Raw genomic sequence first — 25,686 nt, forward strand, 5'->3', positions numbered from 1 at the left:
GAGTATCTTAGAAATCGGAATTCTCCACATTTAGTTTTCTGCAGTTCTAGTCAGGTTGAACAGTTTCACTTTGGAACAGAATTTTATTTTCAAAAGGGGGCGTGTCCGGCCACTGACGCCTGATTTCAAAGTTTCCACATTGAAAACGTACTCCAAACTCACTTAGAAAGGAGTAATTGAAGATTTTTGTACGCTTGAAAAAACCTTGTCTACACATTAAAAAATCAGGCGCAGATTACAAATTAGGCGTCGGGAACGAGAGGAGAAGGGAAGTCATTAAATTCTACAATAAATCCTTAGTTATACTTATATAAATATTATACAAATAAATCCAACCTGAATAAAAATTTATAAGCAAAGGAAAGATTAAATAAACCATGTTCCTACCTGTGTGAAAATGCTTCAGGCAGGCCTTTCAGGCAGCGGTTTGCCGTCAGGGAGGGGGAGGTCAGGTCGGATCCAGTCCGGGGGCGGGGGCGGGGAGCGGGAGTCGGGTCGGGTCCAGTCGAGTCGGGGATGAGCGGGAGCAGGAGTCGGGTCGGGTCGGTCCAGTCGGGGTGGGAGCGGGAGCGGGAGTCGGGTCGAGTCGAGTCGGGTCCAGTCGGGGGGGGGGAATCGAGTCGGGTCCAGTCGGGGGGGGGGGGGGGAGGGAGTCGGGGGGGGGGGGGGGGAGTCGGGTCCAGTCGGGGGGGGGGGGTGTCGGGTCCAGTCGGGGGGGGGGGGGGGGGGTCGGGTCCAGTCGGGGGGGGGGGGGTCGGGTCCAGTCGGGGGGGGGGGGGGGGGGTCGGGTCCAGTCGGGGGGGGGGGGGGAGTCGGGTCCAGTCAGGGGGGGGGGGAGTCGGGTCGAGTGGGGGGGGAGGGGGGGGGAGTCGGGTCCAGTCGGGGGGGGGGGGGGGGGGAGTCGGGTCCAGTCGGGGGGGAGTCGGGTCGAGTCGGGTCGAGTCGGGGGGGGGGGGAGTCGGGTCCAGTCGGGGGGGGGGTCGGGTCCAGTCGGGGGGGAGTCGGGTCCAGTCGGGGGGGGGGGGGGGGGGAGAGTCGGGTCGGGTTGGGTCCAGTCGGGGGGGAGTGGGAGCGGGAGTCGGGTCGGGTCCAGTCGGGGGAGGGAGCGGGAGCGGGAGTCGGGTCGGGTCCAGTCGAGTTGGGGAGGAGCGGGAGTCGGGTCGGGTGGGAGCGGGAGTCGGGTTGGGTCCAGTCGGGGGAGGGAGCGGGAGCGGGAGTCGGGTCGGGTCCAGTCATGGAAGGAGCGGAAGTCGGGTCGGGTCCAGTCGGCGGGGGAGTGGGTGCGGGAGTCGGGTCCAGTCGGGGGGGGGGGGGGGAGCGGGAGTCGGGTCGGGTCCAGTCGAGTCGGGGATGAGCGGGAGCAGGAGTCGGGTCGGGTCGGTCCAGTCGGGGTGGGAGCGGGAGCGGGAGTCGGGTCGAGTCGAGTCGGGTCCAGTCGGGGGGGGGGAATCGAGTCGGGTCCAGTCGGGGGGGGGGGGGGAGTCGGGTCCAGTCGGGGGGGGGGGGTGGGTCGGGTCCAGTCAGGGGGGGGGGGAGTCGGGTCGAGTGGGGGGGGAGGGGGGGGGAGTCGGGTCCAGTCGGGGGGGGGGGGGGGGAGTCGGGTCCAGTCGGGGGGGAGTCGGGTCGAGTCGGGTCGAGTCGGGGGGGGGGGGAGTCGGGTCCAGTCGGGGGGGGGGTCGGGTCCAGTCGGGGGGGAGTCGGGTCCAGTCGGGGGGGGGGGGGGGAGAGTCGGGTCGGGTTGGGTCCAGTCGGGGGGGAGTGGGAGCGGGAGTCGGGTCGGGTCCAGTCGGGGGAGGGAGCGGGAGCGGGAGTCGGGTCGGGTCCAGTCGAGTTGGGGAGGAGCGGGAGTCGGGTCGGGTGGGAGCGGGAGTCGGGTTGGGTCCAGTCGGGGGAGGGAGCGGGAGCGGGAGTCGGGTCGGGTCCAGTCATGGAAGGAGCGGAAGTCGGGTCGGGTCCAGTCGGCGGGGGAGTGGGTGCGGGAGTCGGGTCCAGTCGGGGGGGGGGGGGGAGCGGGAGTCGGGTCGGGTCCAGTCGAGGGAGAGCGGGAGCAGGAGTCGGGTCGGGTCGGGTCCAGTCTGGCGGGGGAGCGGGAGCAGGAGTCGGGTCGGGTCCAGTCGGGGGGGAGCGGGAGTCGGGTCCAGTCCGAGGGGGGGGGGGTGGGAGTGGGAGTCGAATCGGGTCGGGAGGAAGCAGGAGCTGGCTATGGGAGGAGCCTTATTCATGCAGCCCCAGTGAGGCCATTCGGCCAGGGCTAGGGGCTGCGTGCTTCGGGCCCCTCCCACAGTTTCGGGCGCCTGGAGCTACTGCACTTGCGTGCCCACTGTAGCGCGCATGTGCCGAGATCCCGGCACTGTTTTCAACGCAAGGACCTGGCTCCGCCCCCCTACAGCTGCTGCGCTGCGCCGAGGGCCAGAGGACCTGCAGAGAGGTGTTGGAGGTTTTTTTTCCGGCGCACTTTGTGGCGCGAAAAACGGGCGTCCAGGTCGGGACTGCGCCGTTCTAGGCGCGGCTCGAAACTTGGGCCCAACAAGTTACATCCTCAAAAAACTCTAGAAGATTTGTCAAGCATGATTTCCCTTTCATAAATCCATGCTGACTTGGACCGATTGTGTCACTGTTTTCCTAATGCGCTGCTTTTTCATTTTTAATAACTGATTCCAATATTTTCCCCACTACTGATGTCAGGCTAACCGGTCTATAATTCTGTTTTCTCTCTCCCTCCTTTTTTAAAAAGTGGGGTTACATTAGCTACCCTCCAATCCATAGGAACTGATCCAGAGTCCATAGAATGTTAGAAAATGACCACCAATGCATCCACTATTTCGAGGGCCACTTCCTTAAGCACTCTGGGATGCAGACTATCAGGCCCCGGGGATTTATCGGCCTTCAATCCCATCAATTTCCCTAACATAATTTCCTGACTAATAAGGATTTCAAGTTCCTCCTTCTCGCTAGACCCTCGTATTTCTGGAAGGTTATTTGTGTCTTCCTTCGTGAAGACAGAACCAAAGTATTTGTTCAATTGGTTTGCCATTACTTTGTTCCCCATTATAAATTCACCTGAATCTGACTGCAAGGGACCTACATTTGTCTTCACTAATCTTTTTCTCTTCACATATCTATAGAATCTTTTGCAGTCATTTTTATGTTTCCAGCAAGCTTGCTCTCATAATCTATTTTCCCCCTCCTAATTAAACCCTTTGTCCTCTGCTGACTTCTAAATTTCTCCCAGTCCTCAGGTTTGCTGATTTTTCTGGCCAATTTATATGCCTTTTCCTTGGATTTAACACTATCCCTAATTTCCCTTGTTAGCCACGGTTGAGCCACCTTCCTCGTTTTATTTTTACGCCAGACAGGGATATGCAATTGTTGAAGTTCATCCATGTGATCTTTAAATGTCTGCCATTGCCTCTCCACCGTCAACCCTTTAAGTATCATTCGCCAATCTATCCCAGCCAATTCACCTCATACCATCGAAGTTACCTTTCTTTAAGTTCAGGATCCTAGTCTCTGAATTAACTGTGTCACTCTCCATCTTAATGAAGAATTCTACCATATTATGGTCACTCTTCCCCAAGGGGCCTCACACAATAAGATTGCTAATTAATTCTCTCTCATTACACAATACCCAGTCTAGGATGTCCAGCTCTCTCGTTGGTTCCTCAACATAGTCTTAGAATAAGGGAACGCCCATTTAAAACTGAGATGAGAAATTTCTTCTCTCAGAGGGTTGGAAATCTATGGAATTTTCTGCTCCAGAGAGCTGTGGAGGCTGGGTCATTAAATATATTTAAGGCGGAGATAGACAGATTTTTGAGCGAGAAGGGAGTAAAGGGTAATGAGGAGCAGGCAGGGAAGTGGAGCTGAGTCCATGATCAGATCAGCCATGATCTTATTGAATGGCGGAGCAGGCTCGGGGGTCCAAATGGCCTACTCCTTATGTTCTTATGTTAACACTCTCGCCTCTGAATCAGAAGGTTGTGGGCTCAAGTCCCACTCGAGAGACCTGTGCACAAAATCTCAGTTGACACTCCAGTAGAGTACTGAAGGAGTGCTGCACTGTCGGAGGTGCTGCCTTTCTGATGGAAGTTTAACCTGAGGTCCCATCTGCCCTCTCACATGAACATAAAAGATCTTATGACAGTATTTTGAAGAACAAGGGACTAATCCCTGGAGTCCTGGCCAATGTTTATTCCTCATCCAAAACAGATTCAAGTCATCACATTGCTGTTGGTCCTTGCTGCCGCGTTTCCTCCATTACAACAGTGAATACACTTCAAAAGTATTTAACTGATTGTAAAGTGATTTGGGACATGCTAAGATCGTGAAAGGCACTATATAAATGCAAGTCTTCCTTTCTTTTCAATATTCGAGATGGGGCCTCACCAAGATCTTCTACAAGGAAACTATGGTGCTCTTTGTGTTATACTAGATCGTCCTAGCTACACATCCTAATACTTTACTTGCTTTCGTTATAGTCTCTTGGCACTTGTCGTGAACCTTTTGAGATTCATACACTGAAACACTCGGGTGTCATTCCCTCTCAACACTCTTTAATTCAGAGCCCTTCATGAAATGTTTTATCATATGGAATGCTCTTTTATAGACTGGCACTGCTTTAATTAATGTAATAAGTAATGATTGTACTATTTCACAAATATTAATTCATTCTAAGACAGCTAATTTTAAAATTCTATATACAATTAATTTTTAAAGATACCCATTCTTAATAATTTAGCTCTCAAAAATTGATGAAATATTTTCCAGTTTACTTAATTTACTGTGATGAGTATATAAAGCATGACATGCATTAATTTGCTTTATGGTAAATTAGTGAAAAATAAACTTTTCTTTTTATATAGAATCTACAGCACGGAAACAGGCCATTCTGCCAATCTGGTCAATGCCAGTTTTCTGCTTCCCAGAAGCCTCCTTCCACTCTAATCAACTCTTCCCATCCTGCCTCATAGCCCGTAATTCCCTTCCCTATCATGCATCAGCCAACCCCCGGTCTCCTCCATCACCATCCCTGGGTATGTCCTGTCTCACTGGCAGGATAGTCAAGGGGCTATAGTGGGGGGAGAAACACAATCACAATCACTAAGGCGGTGCTACTCAGTAAGATAATGGGACTAACGGCGGATAAATCCCCTGGACCTGATGGCTTGCATCCTCGTGTCTTAAGAGAAGTAGCGGCAGGGATTGTGGATGCATTGGTTGTAATTTACCAACATTTCCTGGATTCTGAGGAGGTCCCAGCAGATTGGAAAACTACAAATGTAACGCCCCGATTGAAAAAATGAGGCAGACAAAAAACTGGAAACGATAGACCAGTTAGCCTAACGTCTGTGGTTGGGAAAATGTTGGAGTCCATTATTAAAGAAGCAGTAGCAAGACATTTGGAAAAGCATAATTCAGTCAGGCAGAGTCAGCATGGATTTATGAAGGGGAAGTCATGTTTGACAAATCTGATGGAATTCTTTGAGGATGTAACGGACAGGGTGGGTATAGGGGAATGTGGTGTACTTGGACTTCCAGAAGGTATTTGACAAGATGCCACATAAAAGGTTACTGCACAAGATAAAAGTTCACAGGTTTGGGGGTAATATATTAGCATGGATAGAGAATTGGTTAACTAACAGAAAACAGAGTCGGGATAAATGGTTCATTCTCTGGTTGGCAATCAGTAACTAGTGGGGTGCCGCAGGGATTTGTGCTGGGACCCCAACTATTTACAATCTATATTAATGACTTGGATGAAGGGACTGAGTGTAATGTAGCCAAGTTTGCTGACGATACAAAGATGGGAGGAAAAGCAATGTGTGAGGAGGACACAAAAAACCTGCAAAAGGGCAGAGACAGGCTAAGTGAGTGGGCAAAAATTTGGCAGATGGCGTATAATGTTGTAAAGTGTGAGGTTATGCACTTCGGCAGAAAAAAAAATCGAAGAGCAAGTTATTATTTAAATAGAGAAAAATTGCAATGTGCTGCAGTACAGCAGGACCTGTGGGTCCTGGTGCATGAAACACAAAAGATTGGTATGCAGGTGCAGCAAGTGAAAAGGAAGGCCAATGGAATCTTGGCCTTTATTGCAAAGGGGATAGAGTATAAAAGCAGGGAAGTCTTACTACAATTATACAGGGTATTGGCGAGGCCACACCTGCAATACTGCATACAGTTTTGGTTTCCATATTTAAGAAAGGATATACTTGCTTTGGAGGCAGTTCAGAGAAGGTTCACTTGGTTGATTCTGGAGATGAGGGGGTTGACATCTGAGGAAAGGTTGTAGTAGATTGAGCCTCTACTCATTGGAATTCAGAAGAATGAGAGGTGATTTTATCAAAACGTGTAAGATTTTGAGGGAGCTTGACAAGGTGGATGCAGAAAGGATCTTACCACTGATAGGGGAGACTAGAACTAGGGGTAATAATCTTAGAATAAGGGGCACCCATTTAAAACTGAGATGAGGAGGAATTTCTTCTCAGAGGGTTGTAAATCTGTGGAATTCGCTGCCTCAGAGAGCTGTGGAAGCTGGGTCATTGAATAAATTTAAGACAGAGATAGACGGTTTCTTAACTGATAAGGGAATAAGGGGTTATGGGGAGCGGGCGGGGAAGTGGACCTGAGTCCATGATCGGATCAGCCATGATCATATTAAATGGCAGAGCAGGCTCGAGGGGCCGTATGGCCTACTCCTGCTACTATTTCTTATGTTCTTATGGTAGGCCATCCAGAGGTGGGGGGCACAGTGGTGCACAATTGGTAAGGAGTGGCCCTCGCAGACTATAATATTGACGCTGGACCCTGGAAGTCTCATGGCTTCAGGTTAAACATGGCCAAGGAAATCTGCCGATTACCACCGACTGCCCTCCTTCAGTTTATTAATCCATACTGCTCCACGTTGAGCATCACTTGCAAGAAGCATGAAGGGTAACAAGGGCACATAATGTAAGCTGTTTGGAGGACTTCAATATCAATCACCAAGAATGGTTGAGTACTACCACCACTGACTGAGCTGATCGAGTCCTGAAGGACATTGCTGCAGACTGGGCTTGCAGTAAGTGTTTTTTTTTAATTCGCTCATAGGATGTGGGCATTGTGGGCACTGCCAGCATTTATTGCCCATCCATAATTGCCCTTGAGAAGGTGGTGGTGAGCCACCTTCTTGAACTGCTGCAGTCCGTCTGGTGAAGGAACTTCCACAGTGCTGTTAGGGAGGGAATTACAGGATTTTTACCCAGCAACAATAAAGCCTGAAGCATTTGCAACCAACTTTAGTTAGAAGTGTCAAGTGGATGATCCGTCTTGAACTCCTCCTGAGGTCTCCACCATCACAGATGCTAAATGTTCAGCCAATTCGATTCACTCCATGTGAAATCAAGAAAGGCTGAAAACTGAACTGTGGGCCTCGACAACCTGGCTCCGAAGCTAGCCACATCCCTAGCTAAGCCTTTATAGTACAGCTACTCCACTGGCATTTATTCGACAGTGGATAATTGTCCGGTCCAAAAAGCAGGACAAATCTAACCTGGCCAATTACTGCCCTATCAGCTTACTCCCAAACTTCAGCAAAGTAATGGAAGGAATCATCAACAGTGCTGTCATGTGGCACTTACTCACCAATAACCTGCTCACTGATGCTCAGTTTGTATTCCACTAGGATCACTCAAATCCATACCTCACTACTGTCTTGGCCCGAACATGGATAGAAGAGCTGACTGCCCTTGACATCAAGGCAGCATTTGATCAAGTATGGCACCAAGAAGTCCAAGGAGGAACACTCCTGTAGCTGGAGTCATACATGTCACAAAGGAAGATGGTTGTGGTTGTTGAGGTCAATCATCTCAGCCCCAAGACAATGCTGCAGGAGTTCCTCAAGGTACCATCCCATGCCGAACTATCTTCAGCTGCTTCATCAATGACCTTTCCTCTATCATAAAGTCAGAATCATCCCATCAGAGGCAAGTCCCGCGAAGCGAGGATGACTTGCTCCCACGCCAAAAAGGGATGAGTTCACAGGTGTTTCAATGAAGGATCGAATATTCCAGATCCCAAACTACATCGTGAAGAGTGGAAGATGCCCGTGCTAGCATTTTTTTTAAACGTGTGGTGGCCGTTGCACAACAGCCACCACAAGGGCTTGACAGAGCAAGGTCTTAAGTCAGAAGTGGGGCTATTCGCTGATAATTGCAGTGTTCCTTTCGCAATTCCTCAGTCCATGCTCGCAATGTAGTAAGAACTGGACAATAGTGGCAAGTAACATTCACACCAGAAAGGCCAGGCACTATCGCCACCTCCCATCACTCTGCATTACCATCACCGAGTCCCTCACCATTAATATTCTGAATGTCACAATTGACCAGAAACTCAACCGGACCAAGCACATAAATGCCATAACTACTAGAGCAGGTAAGAAGATGGGTATTCTGCAGCAAATGAATGTCCTTCTGACTCCCCAAAGCCTGTCCACCACATACAAGGTCCAAGTCAGGGGTGTGATGGAATAATTGCCACTTGCCTGGAATGGTGCAGCTGCAATAACACAAGAGGTTCAACACCATCCATGACAAAGCAGGTGAATAGATAGACGTTTCTGCGGCCGCAATCGAGACTCCAAGATGGTATGTTGCCTCCCTGGTGCAAGGGTCAAGGATGTCTCGGAGCAACTGCAGGACATTTTGAAGGGGGAGGGTGAACAGGCAGTTGTCGTGGTGCATATAGGTACCAATGATGTAGGTAAAAAAAATGGGATGAGGTCCCACAAGACGAATTTAGGGAGCTAGGAGCTCAATTAAAAAGTAGGACCTCAAACGTAGTAATCTCAGGATTGCTATCAGTGCCACGTGCTAGTCAGAGTAGGAATCGCAGGACAGCTCAGATGAATATGTGGCTTGAGGAGTGGTGCAGAAGGGAGGGATTCAAATTCCTGGGACATTGGAACCGGTTCTGGGGGAGGTGGGACCAGTACAAACCGGACGGTCTGCACCTAGGCAGGACCGGAACCAATGTCCTAGGGGGAGTGTTTGCTCATGCTATTGGGGAGGAGTTAAACTAATATGGCAGGGGGATGGGAACCAATGCAGGGAGACAGAGGGAAACAAAATGGAGACAGAAGCAAAAGACAGAAAGGAGATGAGTAAAAGTGGAGGGCAGAGAAACCCAAGGCAAAAAACAAAAAGGGCCACTGTACAGCAAAATTCTAAAGGGTCAAAGTGTAATAAAAAGGTAAGCATGAAAGCTCAGTGCCTCAATGCGAAGAGTATTCGGAACCCAGGAGAGGGCTCTGAGCTAGTTAGAGTGGGTGAGAACGCAGATGAACAGGACCCCAAGAAAGAATGCAAAAGGCAGGAGGCAACAGAGCAGAGTAGCACTGGGGTAAGTGTAAACCACAAGGTGATAGGAAGGGACAATATGTATGAATATAAAGGGGCTGCAGGAGGGGTCAAAACTAAAAATCCTGGTTTAAAAACTAGTATTAAAACACTCTACCAAAACGCACGCAGCATTCGAAATAAAGTAAATGAGTTGACGGCACAAATCATTACAAATGGGTATGATTTGGTGGCCATCACAGAAACGTGGTTGCAGAGTGGCCAAGACTGGGAATTAAACATACAGGGGTATCTGACAATTCGGAAAGATAGACAAGAAAGGAAAGGAGGTGGGATAGCTCTGTTAATAAAGGATGATATCAGGGCAGTTGTGAGAGACGATATTGGCTCGAATGAACAAAATGTTGAATCATTGTGGGTGGAGATTAGAGATAGTATGGGGAAAAAGTCACTGGTGGGCGTAGTTTATCGGCCCCCAAATAATAACTTCACGGCGGGGCGGACAATAATCAAGGGAATAATGGAGGCATGTGAAAAAGGAACGGCACTAATCATGGGGGATTTTAACCTACATATCGATTGGTCAAATCAAATCGCACGGGATAGCCTTGAGGAGGAATTCATAGAATGCACACGGGATTGTTTCTTAGAACAGTATGTTACAGAACCTACAAGGGAGCAAGCTATCTTAGATCTGGTCCTGTGTAATGAGACAGGAATAATAAACGATCTCCTAATAAAAGATCCACTCGGAATGAGTGATCACAGTATGGTTGAATTTGTAATACAGATTCAAGGTGAGGAAGTAGTGTCTCAAATGAGCGTACTATGCTTAAACAAAGGGGACTACAGTGGGATGAGGGCAGAGTTGGCTAAAGTAGACTGAGAACACAGACTAAACGGTGGCACAATTGAGGAACAGTGGAGGACTTTTAAGGAGCTCTTTCAGTGCTCAACAAAAATATATTCCAGTGAAAAAGAAGGGCGGTAAGAGAAGGGATAACCAGCCGTGGATAACCAAGGAAATAAAGGAGAGTATCAAATTAAAAACCAATGCGTATAAGGTGGCCAAGGTTAGTGGGAAACTAGAGGATTGGGAAAATTTTAAACGACAGCAAAGAATGACGAAGAAAGCAATAAAGAAAGGAAAGATAAATTACGAAAGTAAACTTGCGCAAAACATGAAAAGATAGTAAAAGCTTTTACCGATATATAAAACGGAAAAGAGTGACTTAAGTAAATGTTGGTCCCTTAGAAGATGAGAAGGGGGATTTAATAATGGGAAATGTGGAAATGGCTGAGACCTTAAACAATTATTTTGCTTCGGTCTTCACAGTGGAAGACACAAAAACCATGCCAAAAATTGCTGGTCACAGGAATGTGGGAAGGGAGGACCTTGAGACAATCATTATCAATAGATGGGTAGTGCTGGACAGGCTAATGGATCTCAAGTTAGACAAGTCCCCTGGTCCTGATGAAATGCATCCCAGGGTATTAAAAGAGATGGCGGAAGTTGTAGCAGATGCATTCGTTATAATCTACCAAAATTCTCTGGACTCTGGGGAGGTACCAGCGGATTGGAAAGCAACTAATGTAATGCCTCTGTTTAAAAAAGGGGCAGACAAAAGGCAGGTAACTATAGGCTAGTTAGTTTAACATCTGTAGTGGGGAAAATGCTTGAAACTATCATTAAGGAAGAGATAGCGGGACATCTAGATAGGAATAGTGCAATCAAGCAGACGCAACATGGATTCATGAAGGGGAAATCATGTTTAACTAATTTACTGGAATTCTTTGAGGATATAACAAGCATGGTGGATAGAGGTGTACCGATGGATGTGGTGTATTTAGATTTCCAAAAGGCATTCGATAAGGTGCCACACAAAAGGTTACTGCAGAAGATAAAGGTACGCGGAGTCAGAGGAAATGTATTAGCATGGATAGAGAATTAGCTGGCTAACAGAAAGCAGAGAGTCGGGATAAATGGGTCCTTTTCGGGTTGCAAATCGGTGGTTAGTGGTGTGCCACAGGGATCGGTGCTGGGACCACAACTGTTTACAATATACATGGATGACCTGGAAGAGGGGACAGAGTGTAGTGTAATAAAATTTGCAGATGACACAAAGATTAGTGGGAAAGCGGGTTGTGTAGAGGACACAGAGAGGCTGCAAAGAGATTTAGATAGGTTAAGCGAATGGGCTAAGATTTGGCGGATGGAATACAATGTCGGAAAATGTGAGGTCATCCACCTTTGAAAAAAAAACAGTAAAAGGGTATATTATTTGAATGGGGAGAAATTACAACATGCTGTGGTGCAGAGGGACCTGGGGGTCCTTGTGCATGAAACACTTTTTTTTGAGTTTACCTGAAAAAAACATAAACATTAAACCGTGCCACCCGCCCTGGATGACACAGCAGACATTTTCAAGGCCCCCTTTTTTTCCCTTTTTTTGTGTTTTTTTTTCTTCTTTTTTTGGGGGGGGGTTTTTTGGGCGCTAAAATCACATTTTTCCAAGTGCCCCCTATAAAAGGGGAGGGGGACACTAAAAGCACCGGCAATTAAAACAAATTAAACTTTAAAACGTAAAATCAAATTAAAATTTGGTTGCCGGGCGTGATGATGCACTCCAGTCCCTCCGGTGCCCACCTCTCGCGGAAGGCCGCGAGCGTACCGGTGGACACCGCGTGCTCCATCTCCAAGGATACCCTGGACCGGATGTAAGCGTACCGGTGAAATCCCAAAAAGTTAGTTTACAGGTGCAGCAGGTAATCAGGAAGGCGAATGGAATGTTGGCCTTCATTGCGAGAGGGATGGAGTACAAAAGCAGTTTTGGTCACCTTACTTAAGGAAGGATATACTAGCTTTGGAGGGGGTACAGAGATGATTCACTAGGCTGATTCCGGAGATGAGGGGGTTACCTTATGATGATAGATTGAGTAGACTGGGTCTTTACTCGTTGGAGTTCAGAAGGATGAGGGGTGATCGTATAGAAACATTTAAAATAATGAAAGGGATAGACAAGATCGAGGCAGAGAGGTTGTTTCCACTAGAACTAGGGGGCACAGCCTCAAAATACGGGGGAGCCAATTTAAAACCGAGTTGAGAAGGAATTTCTTCTCCCAGAGGGTTGTGAATCTGTGGAATTCTCTGCCCAAGGAAGCAGTTGAGGCTAGCTCATTGAATGTATTCAAATCACAGATAGATAGATTTTTAACCAATAAGGGAATTAAGGGTTCTGGGGAGCGGGCGGGTAAGTGGAGCTGAGTCCACGGCCAGATCAGCCATGATCTTGTTGAATGGCGGAGCAGGCTCGAGGGGCTAGATGGCTTACTCCTGTTCCTAATTCTTATGTTCTTATGAATGGTGGTGCAGGCTCGAATGGCCGAATAGCCTACTCCTGCACCTATTTTCTATGTTTCTGTGTCTGCTTGATCGGCACCCCATTCACTAGCTTAAACATCCACCTTTGGCGTACAGTGATTGTATTGTTCACTATTTACAGGATATACTTCAGCAAGTCGCCAAGGCTTCTATGGCAGTGTTGCTTAAACTCATGACCTCCACCACCCAGAAGGATAAGGGTAGCAATTGTATTACACCATCACCTCCAAGTTTTGCTCCAAGTCACACACCATCCTGACGTGAATATATATCCCTGTGCCTTCATTATCGTTGGGTCAAAATCCTCGAATTCCTTACCTAACAGCACTGTGGTAGCACCTGCATCACATTGAGTGCAGCGATTCAAAAAGAAAGATCACCATGTATAACTAGGGATGGGCAATAAATGCCAGCCTTGCTAGGGACACCCACATAGAATGATTACAGCACAGAAGGAGGCCATTCAGCCCATCATGCCAGTGCCAGCTCTTTGATAGAGCCAACCAATTAGTCCTATTCCCCTGCTTGTTCCCCACAGCCCCGTAATTTTTTTTCCTAACTAGTGTTTTATAAAGGTTTAGCTTAACTTCCTTGCTTTTATACTCTATTCCTCCATTAATAAAGCCAAGGATCACATATATACAACACTCAATCACATCAACAAGCATCACATAAGCTTTTAAAAAAAAAAATCAGCCTATTCAACTTGTCCAGCCACCTTCAAAGATTTGTGCACATACACTCTCAGGTCTCTCCGTTCCTGTCTGCACCCCCTTTTGTCCCAAATTGGCCCACCCTTCCTTTGACTACCATTTTACTGTGCAAGTGTTTATAAAAGACTTTTGGGTTCCCTTGTATGTTGATCACTAATCGATTCTCATTCTCCCTTTGCCCCTTTTATTTGTGTTTTTTTAAGATCTCCTCTGTACTTTCTATATTCAACTTGCTTCTCTACTGTATTATGAACTTATCATTTGTCATAAGCCTACTTTTTCACTCTATTTTTAACCTCTATCTTTCGTCTTCCAGGGAGCTCTAGGTTTGAATGCCCTTCCTTTCCCCCTCGTGGGAATATGTCTACTCTGTACCCGAACCATCTCCTCTTTGAAGACCTCCCTTTATTTAATTACTGTTTTGCCTATCAATTTATGATTCCAATCCATCTGAGCCAGATCCGTTTTCAACTCACTGAAGTTAGCCCTCCCTCCAATTAAGTATTTTTACACTTAATTGTTCATTGTCCTTTTCCATATCTATTCTATTCACCATTCCTCAAATCCTCCCTCACTAAAACATGCTCCACCTGCCCCAGTTCATTGTTTGTATTGGCTGCAGGAGGATTTCTGGCATTTGGACTATGCTTCTCTGAATTCCTATTGGTCTCTAAAACCTCCAGCCTGACTCTATCTATAGCGGGTATTTTTTAAGGAAGTGTGCACACTGGTCCTTGCCAGCCATGTGATGGGTGATCAGCTGAGCACGTTAAACTGGTTGGGATTTGCAATGTGTCTCTCTGGAATCTCATTACACGTTGCACTTAAAATCATTTATTCAGAAGACTCACCCAAAGACAAAAGGACGGATAAACTCCAGGATAAGGCAGCAACTGATATTGATATGGAGCTACTGCTAAGGAATGGACAGGCAAACGAGGACAGTGAAGAGGAGGATGTTGTACACCAGTGATGACTCCTTGTGTCTATGCTGTAGAGGATCCCAGGGTTCTGCTTCACATGATTTACATTTGCTGTGCAAAGATGTGCCTGTATTATGCTTTAAACTTTGTGTCTATGTATTTCAGTCCATGATTGGAACTAGTTTGTTTGGCACCTCTTGCATCGAGAATGGACTTGTCCCCCTGACCCAGTGTAAGTATTGGGATACCGGTAAAAGCGTCTTCAGTTTCGTCACTATGATGTGTGGAGTTTTTTGCATGTCTGTTTGAACTGTGGGAAAACACACCCACCTGCTCACTTATGGTTTTGGACCATCCAGATTTGGGTTGTCCTTGGAGAGAATATTTGAGCTGTACATCACCGGGAAAAAGTACTGCTGGTTACAATCTGTTGCTGAAGGTCATGCCAGCAACTGGAGGTGGTGAATTAAGAGTTTTGTGCGAGATGTATTATGCAATACTGAAACACCATGTCCCAAGTGAATTTTCTTTTATCTGTAGGTTGTTGATACCAATGTACTAAATAAGCCTGATGGCAACACTGACGTTAATTGAAATGATTATAGTTAGGAAAGTAACAAAAAGCCACTGTGACTGATTTGTATAGACAGGAAATTATAACGGGTATAAATAATCTGTTTTTTATTAAAAAAAAACTAGATCCAGCACTGTTTCCTTCCTCATTGGGCTGAAAACACACTGATCAAGAAAGTTCTCTTGGACACATTTCAAGAGCTCCTCCCCATCTTTGCCCTTTATACTGTTACTATCCCAGACAGACGCACCAACGTTAGTGTTCTCGATCAGGCCAACATCCCCAGCATTGAAACACTGACCACACTCGGCCAGTTCCTTTAGGTGGGCCACATTGTTCGCATGCCTGACACAAGACTCCCAAAGCAAACGCTCTACTCGGAACTCCTACACAGCAAGCGACCCCAGGTGGGCAGAGGAAACGTTTCAAGGACACCCTCAAAGCCTCCTTGATAAAGTGCAACATCCCCACTGACACCTGGTAGTCCCTGGCCAAAGACCGCCCTAAGTGGAGTGGAAACAAGTCTTCCTCGACTTCTAGGAACTGCCTATTATGATGACTATATTAGGATAATTGCAGTCCTCCATTCTCACTACTCTCTAGTTCTTGCATCTTTCTGTAACTTGCCTGCAAATTTGCTCTGCTGTCCTCCTTCTCACGATTTGGTGACCTATAGTATACATTCAGTAGCATATTAGCTGCTCTATTGTTCCTTAATTCTAACCAAATAGATTCTGCATGACCCCTCTCTAGGTACTATAATAATTTATTTGATCAATATGCCACCCCATCCTGAGAATTAATATGCATCAATGCTAAATAAAATTTATACTTTCATAAATTAAAAATGATTTAATTGTGCCCAATGTCTTATGCCCAATGTTGAAACACCAGAGATTTCCCCCAGTCTGAGGACATACGCACCGTGCAGATTTTAGGTATGTTTTTAAACGCAAAAAGCTGCTGTCCAACACGCAGCTGACAATGATCACCTATGGGTTGTCAACTATGGCTACTGAAAGTACTGAACACTTGAGTTTCGTTGGGCAAAAGTTAAGAAAACTGTGACTGACGGAAAGTCACGAAAAAAACTGATTTCCAACAAAATTCTAATTTTCCGCCTTTCAGAATCTAACGAAGACGTTTTGAAAATTACCAACAGCGTAAATATTAATACAATTATATTTGGTTGTAAATATTCATTTTAAATGGCTCGGCAGTCTCGCATTGCTCCGCCCTGTTGAATATTTTGATTATATTCGTAGCAACAAATGCAATGCGCGAATAACATAAATGTAATAAAATAGCGGATGTCAATTTGACTTTTACTCAGTCGTCACAAATTAAATATGCTAACTGCATACCAGGAATCCAGACTTCTTTTTGGCGGGCTGGAGGGGGGTTGTTTTCTGACCTATGATTTTCCTGGAGAGAATTTATAAACGGGTAGAGGGAGCGCAGTAGTGAACTATATTTTACGATATTATCAATAAAAAAAAACACGCAACGTTAAACGTACAGCAATGTCGAAGTGGGAATGGAAGAGTTTTGTGCAGCAAAGATGCTAGCGCTTTGTCACTGGCGTGTGTGAGTGTGCAGCCTCGCTCTCCCCCTGCTGATTGCTGTTGTTTGACAGTTGGGGCCAGGCACAGGGAGCGAGCGAGTGCGCGAGGGGAGTCAGCGACCTGCCGGCCGCCATCTTGCCTCCCTGCCACCGAGCTGGCGCGAGCATTGCTGTGTGTCGGAGGGATTCTCTCGCGAGGAAGGACGCCATTATCGGATTTTAACAAACAAGAAACGAGAACTGAACGGTAATAACCACCGCGATAGCGCGGCTCTCGTCTATAAACTCTGGCCGCCCCACTCGCCTGTTTTCTGTAAGGCGAAATGACTGGAAAATGCCGATTATTAATTTTTTTAAGGAGAGTCGAAGCGTGAGGTGGAGAGGCCTACAGTAGATCCGCCTGACTTTTAATTCTTGTTTATCTGGTCTCTGTAACAAGCAAGGTCGTTATAAACGAGGGTAGTAATGCGGCCAGGGCCAGCTCAGAGTTTAGATTTTCATTTGCCTTGTGCAATATTACCAGTTTATTCATTTGTAGGGAAAGCGTGTTACAGTATAACTATTCAGACTCGCAGGTTTTGTTTTATTACATTGTTGGAACGAGGAAATATACTTAAGATATAAAACGATTACTTTAGCTAGTGTTAAACGTAATTTTATTATATTTCTTGTGTATATGTGTAAACATGCGCTGCTTTTCTGAGTTCCAACTGCTGCAGTACGGATTCTAATTTTATTTCGGAAAATAAATACCTTTTACACACAGGCGAAATGGTTTAATTACATATAGAAATTCAATTGATAGACAATACAGGCGCCATGAATTGAGTAAAACACTTGCATACTTTTCGTTGGTTATAGGTTTCGTTATTTGAAGCCATGGCGATGGTATAATTTCGTCAGGCTTTTAATAGTATCCAGAGCTGTTCTTCAATTTGTTTCAAGTAGAATTAAGGCAATTGTGAGGTCGTTTTTCAGGACACGTCGTAGGGTGGTTAGTCAATGCAAGTGCAGTGTGAAATTTACGTGCACAAAAAAACAATTTAGAAATAACTTCACCTGATGCCGCATATGCGTATTTGTGGTATTTATGCAATCGTGAAATCTGCTGTCATGTCGCTGTAACTGCAAATGGGTGTTGTTTTGCAACAGTACAGTTAGATTCTCAAAGTACCCGATTGAAACTGCTACAACAATTTCAGTATAAATGGGATATTTATACTGTCTTACAGTTGTGAACGTATGCGAGTATTACTTGAGCCTTGAAAGCAGAGGCTGTTCTTAGTGCAAGCAATTGCAATATTATATCTGAAACGATCATGCAGGGCTTCTCCATTTTGTGTTAGTGCAAAGAATAGCCTGTGCATGATCACTGGATTACTAGTTGAACTTCATGAAAAACTAAGGTAAGTTAGCGAAATCCAGTATCTGTTTCCCATGAAAGAGTTCAAGGGCTTCTTGAACAATTCTCTTGCATCAAACTTGCAAGTTTAGACAGTTTTCCCCCAATATGTATGAGTTAGTATCCAGATTGTACATGCATAATTGGTAATTTTACAAATAGTATTACAGTCTGAAGAGTAGACGGTGCAGGCTCGAAGGGCCGAATGGCCTACTCCTGCACCTATTTTTCTATAACATCCAATGAATAATGTTGGTGACGAATTGGAAATTACAGGACAATCTTAATGGAAAAAAGTAACAGTCTACATAATGCGATCAGAAATATAATCTGGAAACATACAAGAGTGTTAACTCAACAATTGCAATGGATGGGTTTATGTTTTGTCTGGATGCTTCACCTGTTTCCAGCATTTCAGTGTTTATTTGCAGTCTACGTCAATGTTTTGGGTCATTAGATGTAACTCATTATTCTAGTCTTCCCAATGATAAGAATAGTTTAGTTCTTGGAAAGTGTGCAGTTTATAAGCATTTTGCATTTCTTCCAGTTTTACTGTTGGAAATACCCATCAAGAACATAAATAGATAGTTGCTGTGAGGCATGCAGCTGTAATTTAGTCTTGGTGTTCGAATGACATTTGTATGTTATTTGAATCCTGGTATTAAATTGCTGCCTTAGATTCTGGCACCTTTTTTTAATCCATTAAACCTGGTTTTGAACAGACTTGCAAGTAGATGCTATTACCTTGCACAAATGTTCAGTTTTAACTTGTGCTGTATTTTTTATTTAATTTACTACTTTTCAGTTCAAATAAGATAAGTTTTGTATGCATTGTGGCTTTTAGTTGTTACATGGCAAACAACAGAAGATCCTGCAATAGGATCAGGGATTTATTTTTATTGCCCGAGGGAGGGAAGGAAGAGAGAAGGGGATAAATCAACAATATTTGAATCTCAAAATCCAGGGTTCTTCAGTTGCAGGTTATGTAGTTGATGATCCATTGTCCTGAAGTAATAATCATCATCATAGATAGTCCCTCAAAATCGAGGAAGACTTGCTTCCAATCTAAAAGTGAGTTCTGAGGTGACTGAACAGTTCAATACAGGAATTAGAGTCTCTGTCACAGGTAGGACAGACAGTGGTTGAAGGAAAGGGTGGGTGGGGAGTCTCGTTTGTCGCACACTCCTTCTGCTGCCTTGCTTTGCTTTGTGCATGCTCTCGGTGTTCAGCGCTCTCCCGGTTGCTCTTCCTCCACTTAGGGCGGTCTTTGGCCAGGGACTCCCATGTGTCGATGGGGATGTTGCATTTTATCAAGGAGGCTTTGAGGGTATCCTTGAAACGTTTCCTCTGCCCACCTGGGGCTCGCTTGCCATGTCGGAGTTCCAAGTAGAGTGGTTGCTTTGGGAGTCTTGTGTCAGGCATGCGAACAATGTAGCCCACCCAACTGAGCTGGTCAAATGTGGTCAGTGCTTCGATGCTGGGGATGTTGACCTGATCGAGGACACTAACGTTGGTGCGTCTGCCCTCCCTGCACAAAAGCTTATTGATAATGTACTGAAGAAAGCCAAACTGACCAGGACTGTGACAAGCTTCCTGTTTCATGGGAGGCAAAAAACTGTCCCCGATTAACTGGGTGTTCAAGTAAATAATTTGTGGAACGAGGTGATTTCCTCCCCCCACCCCCAGCTCAATATTTTTGTATTCCTGGACTTTTCTCTGCTTTGCTTCTCGATGTGAATAGAGTGCTACCCTTTCTACTTTGCAGTTTTTTTTAATTTGGTAAATTTAACATTTTAAGATTTTAATCGCAAATAGAGTTGCTGCAATCTATTGCGCTAGTTGGAAAAAAAATCATGCTGGATGCCGACCTTTCCCACAAAACTGGCCACGTCCCAGATTGATTTAATCGCAAATTTCCGTTAATTGTGCCCGTTTATGGGCCTTTGAAAAGGCTCTTAAAATTAAGCTTTTCTTTAGGCGCAAGGACAAAATAGGCTTTTAAATATTTTTAATTTACTAAGAAACTGACTATTGTACACCAATGTAACTAGTAAATGGTTCTGTATAGTTTTTAAAGTATTTTTCAGTTATTTAAAAACAGGTTACTCACAGGTGGTGGACAAAACATTCTGATTAAAAATGGTTATATTTTGTGACAAATCTTTTTTCAGCTGTATTAATGCTGCACCAGATTACCACTTTTAAATATATCAAGGAATATTTTTAATTCAAAATTTTAAATAAAATTACTTTAAAAAATGCTGCCCGATTGCATTGGTTCATGGCAGATTTTACATTTGGTGATATGCAAATGAGTTTGAGTGGAAACTTAAAGAAGGAAAGACTTAGATTTATGGATGCGTCTATTTGTACTAACTGAAATGCAGCCGATTCTCTGATTGGCTCTCCAGACCGATTGCTGATTGATCCCCTTGGAGGATAAGCCACACCCTGAAGTTCCTCTGATCCCCTTGGAGGATAAGCCACACCCTGAAGTTCCTCTGAAATGTGTAACTAGAACCACCCAGCCCAAGTTCTGAGTGAATTTCCAATTTGTAATTCGATCCATTTTGACTTCAGAAGCCATGGAGGATCGATCTCCCCAAAAGCCATCAAGTTCCAGCCGATGTCCATTACCCCAGCGTAAGTGCATCCCTCCTCCAGCTGAAGACTCTTACCCCAAGGTCAGTGGTATCCCTCCGGCAGCTGAAGATCCTTACCCCAGCACGTGTGCTGCCTCCCACAGCCGAAGTCCATTACCCTAACGGAAGTGCAGCCCTCGGCCAGCTGCAGACCCTTAACCAAAGCTCATGACCTTGCCCCCCGCCCCCCCCCAATAGATGGGGCATTGGTAACATGTTTATTGGTTATGAAGTGAATAGTGAGTGTCGTGACTCCTGGATTTCATCCCATCATCATAGGCAGTCCCTCGAAATCGAGGAAGACTTGCTTCCAGTCTAAAAGTGAGTTCTTAGTTGACTGAACAGTCCAATACGGGAATTACAGTCTCTGTCACAGGTGGGACAGACAGTCGTTGGAGGAAAGGGTGGGTGGGGAGTCTGGTTTGCCGCACACTGCTTCCGCTGCATACACTTGCTTTGTGCATGCTCTCGGCGACGAGACTCGAGGTGCTCAGCGCCCTCCTGGATGCTCTTCCTCCACTGAGGGCGGTCTTTGGCCAGGAACTCCCAGGTGACGATGCGGATGTTACATTTTATCAAGGAGGCTTTGAGGGTGTCCTTGAAACGTTTCCTCTGCCCACCTGGGGCTCACTTGCCGTGGAGGAGTTCCAAGTAGAGTGCTTGCTTTGGGAGTCTTGTCAGGCATGAGAACAATGTGGCCCGCCCAACGGAGCTGGTCTAGTGTGGTCAGTGCTTCAATGCTGGGGATTTTGGCCTGATCGAGAACACTAACGTTGGTGCCTCTGTCCATTCAAGGGATTTGCAAGATCTTGCGGAGACATCGTTGGTAGTATTTCTCCAGCGATTTGAGGTGTTTACTGTATATGGTCCATGTCTCTGAGCCATACAGGAGGGTGGGTATCACTACAGCCTTGTAGACCATAAGCTTGGTGTCAGATTTGAGGGCCTGACCTTCGAATACTCTTCCTCACGCGGCTGAAGGTTGGGCTGGCACACTGGAGATGGTGTTGAACCTCGTCGTCGATGTCTGCCTATGCTGATAATAGGCTCCCGAGGTATGGAAAGTGGTCCACGTTATCCAGGGCCCGCTGTGGATCTTGATGACTCGGGGGCAGTGCTGTGTGGTGGGGTCAGGTTGGTGGAGGAACTTTGTTACGGATGTTTAGTGTAAGGCCCATGCTTTCGTACACCTCGGTGAAGATGACTTGGAGTTCAGCGTCTGTGTGCAGACACAAGCGTTGTCCACGTACTGTAGCTCGACGAAAGAGGATGGGACGGCCTTGGATCTGGCCTGGAGTTGACGAAGGTTGAACAGGTTTAAACAGATTCTATAGTTTAATTCCACTCCACCGGGGAGCTTGTTGAGTGAGGTGGAGCACTGCAGCCACCCCAACGATGTCCCTTGTAACACAAGCAACCAGCTTGCACGCACCAGGGGGTAGTAAGAACGTAATCCGTCTTCTCTCCCTCTCCCTCCTCCGATTTCCCCCCCCCCCCCCCGCACACATTCCCAAACCTGTGTCTCCCACTTTCACCCCTCCGCCTCCTTCAAAGCTCTCGCGCGCGCTCTCGCTCTCACGCACGTGCGCGTGCTCTCTCTTCTCCCCCCACACCCAAAAGCGCTATCTTCTCCCCCCAACACCCCAAAACGCCCTCTTCTCCCCCCCCCCAACACCCCAAAGCGCCCTCTTCTCCCCCCCCCAACACCCCAAAGCGCCCTCTTCTTCCCCCCCCCCCAAAGCGCCCTCTTCTCCCCCCCCCAACACCCCAAAGCGCCCTCTTCTCCCCCCCCCCCCCAACACCCCAAAGCGCCCTCTTCTCCCCCCCAACACCCCAAAGCGCCCTCTTCTCCCCCCCAACACGCCAAAGCGCCCTCTTCTTCCCCCCCCACCCCGCCAACATGCCAAAGCGCCCTCTTCTAGCCCCCCCCCCCACCAACACGCCAAAGCGCCCTCTTCTCCCCCCCCCCCCCCAACACCCCAAAGCGCTCTCTTCTCCCCCCCCCCCCCAACACCCCAAAGCGCTCTCTTCTCCCCCCCCAACACCCCAAAGCGCCCTCTTCTCCCCACCAACACCCCAAAGCGCCCTCTTCTCCCCACCAACACCCCAAAGCGCCCTCTTCTCCCCACCAACACCCCAAAGCGCCCTCTTCTCCCCACCAACACCCCAAAGCGCCCTCTTCTCCCCACCAACACCCCAAAGCGCCCTCTTCTCCCCACCAACACCCCAAAGCGCCCGCTTCTCCCCACCAACACCCCAAAGCGCCCTCTTCTCTTCCCCCCCCCCCAACACCCCAAAGCGCCCTCTTCTCCCCCCCAACACCCCAAAGCGCCCACTTCTCCCCCCCAACACGCCAAAGCGCCCTCTTCTTCCCCCCCCCCCCCCGCAACACGGCAAAGCGCCCTCTTCTTCCCCCCCCCAACACGCCAAAGCGCCCTCTTCTCCCCCCCCCCAACACCCCAAAGCGTACTCTTCCCCCCAACACCCCAAAGCGCCCTCTTCTCCCCCCCCCCCCCCCAACACCCCAAAACGCCCTCTTCTCCCCCCCCCCCCCCACAACACCCCAAAGCGCCCTCTTCTCCCCCCCCCCCAACACCCCAAAGCGCCCTCTTCTCCCCCCCCAACACCCCAAAGCGCCCTCTTCTCCCCCCCCCAACACCCCAAAGCGCCCTCTTCTCCCCCCCAACACCCCAAAGCGCCCTCTTCTCCCCCCCCAACACCCCAAAGCGCCCTCTTCTCCCCCCCAACACCCCAAAGCGCCCTCTTCTCCCCCCCAACACCCCAAAGCGCCCTCTTCTCCCCCCCAACACCCCAAAGCGCCCTCTTCTCCCCCCCCAGCACCCCAAAGCGCCCTCTTCTCCCCCCCAGCACCCCAAAGCGCCCTCTTCTCCCCCCCAACACCCCAAAGCGCCCTCTTCTCCCCCCCCCAACACCCCAAAGCGCCCTCTTCTCCCCCCCCAACACCCCAAAGCACCCTCTTCTCCCCCACCAACACCCCAAAGCGCCCTCTTCTCCCCACCAACACCCCAAAGCGCCCTCTTCTCCCCACCAACACCCCAAAGCGCCCTCTTCTCCCCACCAACACCCCAAAGCGCCCTCTTCTCCCCCCAACACTCCAAAGCGCCCTCTTCTCCCCCCAACACCCCAAAGCGCCCTCTTCTCCCCCCCCAACACCCCAAAGCGCCCTCTTCTCTCTCCTCCCCCCCCCCCCAACACCCCAAAGCGCCCTCTTCTCTCTCCCCCCCCCCCCCACCAACACCCCAAAGCGCCCTCTTCTCCCTCCCCAACACCCCAAAGCGCCCTCTTCTCCCCCCCCCCCCCAACACGCCAAAGCGCCCTCTTCTCCCCCCCCAACACCCCAAAGCGCCCTCTTCTTCCCCCCCCACAAAACGCCAAAGCGCCCTCTTCTCCCCCCACCAACACCCCAAAGTGCCCTCTTCTCCCCCCCCCCCCAACACCCCAAAGCGTACTCTTCCCCCCAACACCCCAAAGCGCCCTCTTCTCCCCCCCCCCCCCAACACCCCAAAGTGCCCTCTTCTCCCCCCCAACACCCCAAAGCGCCCTCTTCTCCCCCCCAACACCCCAAAGCGCCCTCTTCTCCCCCCCAACACCCCAAAGTGCCCTCTTCTCCTCCCAACACCCCAAAGCACCCTCTTCTCCCCTCCAACACCCCAAAGCGCCCTCTTCCCCCCCCCCCCCCCAACACCCCAAAACGCCCTCTTCTCCCCCCCCCCCACAACACCCCAAAGCGCCCTCTTCTCCCCCCCCCCCCCAACACCCCAAAGCGCCCTCTTCTCCCCCCCCAACACCCCAAAGCGCCCTCTTCTCCCCCCCCAACACCCCAAAGCGCCCTCTTCTCCCCCCCCCCCCAACACCCCAAAGCGCCCTCTTCTCCCCCCCAACACCCCAAAGCGCCCTCTTCTCCCCCCCCAACACCCCAAAGCGCCCTCTTCTCCCCCCCAACACCCCAAAGCGCCCTCTTCTCCCCCCCAACACCCCAAAGTGCCCTCTTCTCCTCCCAACACCCCAAAGCGCCCTCTTCTCCCCTCCAACACCCCAAAGCGCCCTCTTCTCCCCCCCCCCCCCAACACCCCAAAACGCCCTCTTCTCCCCCCCCCCCACAACACCCCAAAGCGCCCTCTTCTCTCCCCCCCCCCCCAACACCCCAAAGCGCCCTCTTCTCTCCCCCCAACACCCCAAAGCGCCCTCTTCTCTCCCCCCAACACCCCAAAGTGCCCTCTTCTCCCCCCCCCCCCAACACCCCAAAGCGCCCTCTTCTCCCCCCCAACACCCCAAAGCGCCCTCTTCTCCCCCCCAACACCCCAAAGCGCCCTCTTCTCCCCCCCAACACCCCAAAGCGCCCTCTTCCCCCCCCCAACACCCCAAAGCGCCCTCTTCTCCCCCCCAACACCCCAAAGCGCCCTCTTCTCCCCCCCAACACCCCAAAGCGCCCTCTTCTCCCCCCCAACACCCCAAAGCGCCCTCTTCTCCCCCCCAACACCCCAAAGCGCCCTCTTCTCCCCCCCAACACCCCAAAGCGCCCTCTTCTCCCCCCCAACACCCCAAAGCGCCCTCTTCTCCCCCCCAACACCCCAAAGCGCCCTCTTCTCCCCCCCAACACCCCAAAGCGCCCTCTTCTCCCCCCCAACACCCCAAAGCGCCCTCTTCTCCCCCCCAACACCCCAAAGCGCCCTCTTCTCCCCCCCAACACCCCAAAGCGCCCTCTTCTCCCCCCCAACACCCCAAAGCGCCCTCTTCTCCCCCCCAACACCCCAAAGCGCCCTCTTCTCCCCCCCAACACCCCAAAGCGCCCTCTTCTCCCCCCCAACACCCCAAAGCGCCCTCTTCTCCCCCCCAACACCCCAAAGCGCCCTCTTCTCCCCCCCAACACCCCAAAGCGCCCTCTTCTCCCCCCCAACACCCCAAAGCGCCCTCTTCTCCCCCCCAACACCCCAAAGCGCCCTCTTCTCCCCCCCAACACCCCAAAGCGCCCTCTTCTCCCCCCCAACACCCCAAAGCGCCCTCTTCTCCCCCCCAACACCCCAAAGCGCCCTCTTCTCCCCCCCAACACCCCAAAGCGCCCTCTTCTCCCCCCCAACACCCCAAAGCGCCCTCTTCTCCCCCCCAACACCCCAAAGCGCCCTCTTCTCCCCC

At 49.1% G+C, this 25,686-nt stretch overlaps 2 protein-coding genes across 19 annotated transcripts in view; one reads left to right on the top strand and one right to left on the bottom strand.

The window, feature by feature from the left end:
* Positions 1-16,572, bottom strand: part of ca5a (carbonic anhydrase Va) — a 102,868-nt gene extending 86,296 nt beyond the window's left edge. The window contains exon 1 of one of the 2 annotated variants that reach the window (XM_070898133.1): positions 16,444-16,572. The gene's annotated coding sequence lies outside the window, so the exon portion shown is untranslated. Of the gene's footprint in view, positions 1-16,288; positions 16,419-16,443 lie in introns of those variants that run through there. The other variant, XM_070898132.1, reaches the window with a different exon arrangement.
* A 75-nt stretch (positions 16,573-16,647) lies between these two features.
* banp (BTG3 associated nuclear protein) overlaps positions 16,648-25,686 on the top strand; it is a 392,933-nt gene continuing 383,894 nt past the window's right edge. For 12 of the 17 annotated variants that reach the window (XR_011596362.1, XM_070898120.1, XM_070898124.1 and 9 more), the window contains exons 1-2: positions 16,667-16,735; positions 20,471-20,574. The gene's annotated coding sequence lies outside the window, so the exon portion shown is untranslated. Of the gene's footprint in view, positions 16,932-20,470; positions 20,575-25,686 lie in introns of all 17 variants that reach the window. The other 5 variants (XM_070898117.1, XM_070898113.1, XM_070898116.1 and 2 more) reach the window with 5 other exon arrangements.

Source organism: Pristiophorus japonicus, chromosome 13, assembly GCF_044704955.1.
Source record: "Pristiophorus japonicus isolate sPriJap1 chromosome 13, sPriJap1.hap1, whole genome shotgun sequence".
NCBI classification, from domain to species: Eukaryota; Metazoa; Chordata; class Chondrichthyes; family Pristiophoridae; genus Pristiophorus; species Pristiophorus japonicus.